Raw genomic sequence first — 3,122 nt, 5'->3', positions numbered from 1 at the left:
AAATTAGGCTCCCAACATATTTCGACCATTTATATAAAATTAGGCGGTGTTGTAAAAATCAACGATATATCGGCTGATTAGTCGCCGACTTGACCGATTTTTACAATACTGCTTGAGAAGGACTAAGGACACGTTGCTCATGTATGGAGGTGGAGAACTTAAAATTGAAGGATTTTCAGATGCTAGTCATCTAATAGATGAGAATGATTACAAATCCGAAACAGAATACATGTTTATCCTAAATGGGAGTTCAGTCAATTGGAAGAGTTCCAAATAAGAAAGCGTTGCTTTCTCATCGACCGAATCAGAGTACATCGCAGCTAGAGAAGCAGCAAAAGAGGTGGTTTTGATTAGGACGTTCGTGAAACAACAAGGAGTGGTGTCTGACATTATGAATCTCATTACTCTGTACTGTGATAACAATGGAGCCATTACACAAGCAAAGGAATCATGGTCTCATAATGGATCCAAGCATTATCTCAAGCGACATCACTTCATCAGAGAGATTATAGACATGAGAGATGTGAGAATAGAAAGAGTACCCACAAAGGACAACGTTGCAGATCCGTTGACGAAGGCCTTAACCCAAAGAGTTTATGATTGTCATTTTAATTCTTTTGGGATTAGTTTCAGAAACAATTAGCTTTAGTCCAAGTGGGAGATGTTGGGGTTTAGTGTCCTATAAACAATTGTTGTAGGATATAAACTATTTGCAAATGAATTGTTGATTATCGTTTGTTTTTATAAGATATAGTATGTTTAACTATATAAAAGCATTAATCTTTTATCAGAACTAATTAAGTTAATTAAAAGAAATCCCAAGTTTATTTAAGTGATCATAAAGTGTTCACACAAGCATGAAGTGAGACTAATTAAAGTTTATAATAAACCAATAAAACTTAAAACAACCCCACGTTAAATAATATATTTATGAGATTAACATAGTGCTGTTGAGACTTGTACGTAATAATGTCTTCTATTGTGAACAGAGAGCTGATCTCACAAGCTTTAGATATGGAGATATCTAGACAATTACATGGATCCGGTGAAGGAGTTCATTAGGATTAAGGACCTGACTTGAGATAACAGGATGGATGGATTTATCTGAATGTCACCTATTTCATCTCAAATGGATATATAGTAATCCATCAAGCACTTATTATTGAGACATAATAAACGCTTCAGGGAAAAACGGTACATTAATGGAGGAAGTCATAATGACATCATTACTGTTAGAAGTAACGATGACATTAAAATGATTGAAGAAGCCCTAAGGACATTGCAAAAAACTCTTTGAGGGGGAGGGCTCCTAATATAGTATCAAATAATGCTATGGGCTTAAACAAATAAGCCCAAACCCATTATTTGTTATATCCGGCGAGCCCATCCATCAAGAAGGGCCTTTCCGGAATAAATGCAAGTAAGGAGTTTCGAAACTCAAGAAATACGCTCAATTCAATACATTGTGGAATTATAGGTTCCGAACCAATGATGAGCTAACACGTGTACCAAGGCACAAAGAAAGATACAAACGATTGTCTATAAATAGCATGGAAATCATAATCTCATGTACATAATTATATACTACTCATTTCTACAAAATAGCTTTCAAGTTATGTATTTTTCATACTGACTTAAGCATTTGAGAGAGTTTGCGAGTCTCCGGCCCCCTGTTTGACAGTTTTTTTCCTTCTCAAATAATGGTGAAACCATATTTTTTAAGGCTTAATACATCATTTGCTCTCTGAGCTTATGAAAAAAGATTGATTGGCCTTTTGAACTTTCAAAGTGTCCTATTAGTTCCATCAACTTTTATAAAATGTTCAGTTAATGCCCTGAACTTGCACAAAATATAATCAATTGATCACTCGATTGTAAAAAAGTAAGTTAAATGTGAAGGATGATGTGGCACTTTGACTAGGTTTTTGACCAGGAGCAAAACCGTACTAAAAATAAATTGCAATTGAACAGGGGTGGTTGCAAAACAACACTCTTCTTTCCTTCGTTCCAACGTCGTCGCGGCCAATGCCCTCAACAAATCTCTGCTTCTTCCACTCTTCTGCTCTTCTCCATTGCACGATACTTAAACTCATTATCACTTTTCTTGGACTGAGATTTCCCAATTTTCCAAGTCGTCGGTACAAAAACAGACATGAGACTATATGATTGTTCTTCTTCATATAAGGATTTGTGCCCGCACGGTCTGCAATCTTCATCAACGATAACACTAACGGGGTAAAATCGGACGCTCCTTTTAACTCCATCGCGACATTTCTCCGATTTACTTAAGCATGATCTTGAAAATAATGAAGTTGAAGAACAAATCGATGTCTATCCTGAATTAAACTTCCACTCTTGGTCTATGGAAGGAGGATTTTTGGATTTTTTTTGAATTTGTATTAGGGAAGATTGAATTGATGAAATTGGAAAGCTTACCACCGAGGGAAATTGGTTGTTTTAACTTCTTGAGATCGTTGTGGATCTTTAATGCTCTTGATTTTGACTTGAATATACTCTCATTGATCTTAGGAGTTTCGCCAGTAGAAGAAGTGTAAAGATAATCACCAAACAGAGTAGTCTCTGTTTTGTGTGTGGCGGAGCAGACGCGGTTGTTCTAACAGGCTTAGGCCTAATTGGTAGAGCAGAAGAAGATGATTTTGATTTTGAAGTGTAGATGGAATCTGTATCAGAGGATGAGAAACCGCCGGAGTTAGAATCGGAAGAGAAATAAGTGGAGCTGAAGAAGATAGCATCATATTCTAGATCATAACGCGATTTGGGAATGTTGTGTTGTGTGGTGAAGTTGTAATCAATCCATTTGTCAAAATTTAAATTAGGAAGGTTGGTTTTATTAGGCATTGTGTGTGTAGAATTTGGGATCGTGATGGTTATTAGTGCCGATTTCAGAGATAGAATGGTTGATTTGATCAAGGAGAGTAGATGGGAAAGATGGGTTATTATGCATCATTTGATTTGGAGAAGAGACTAGAAAGATGGATAAAATCCCTAATATGGTTTCGCCCCTGGTAAAAAACTTAGTCAAAGCGTTTGAGGGAATTAAGCGATTCTTAACAGAGCCGCCATTGATGAGTCGACCAATAAAAGGTGAAACTCTTTATATG

The 3,122-nt window shown here is 36.4% G+C and overlaps 1 pseudogene; it reads right to left on the bottom strand.

Annotated features, from left to right (window-relative positions):
- Nucleotides 1-2,031: 2,031 nt before the first annotated feature.
- On the bottom strand, nucleotides 2,032-2,859 carry LOC136208018 (protein BIG GRAIN 1-like A; annotated as a pseudogene).
- Nucleotides 2,860-3,122: the final 263 nt, after the last annotated feature.

The sequence above is a fragment of the Euphorbia lathyris genome, chromosome 10 (assembly GCF_963576675.1).
Source record: "Euphorbia lathyris chromosome 10, ddEupLath1.1, whole genome shotgun sequence".
NCBI classification, from domain to species: Eukaryota; Viridiplantae; Streptophyta; class Magnoliopsida; order Malpighiales; family Euphorbiaceae; genus Euphorbia; species Euphorbia lathyris.
This window is presented reverse-complemented; position numbering and strand designations above follow the sequence as displayed.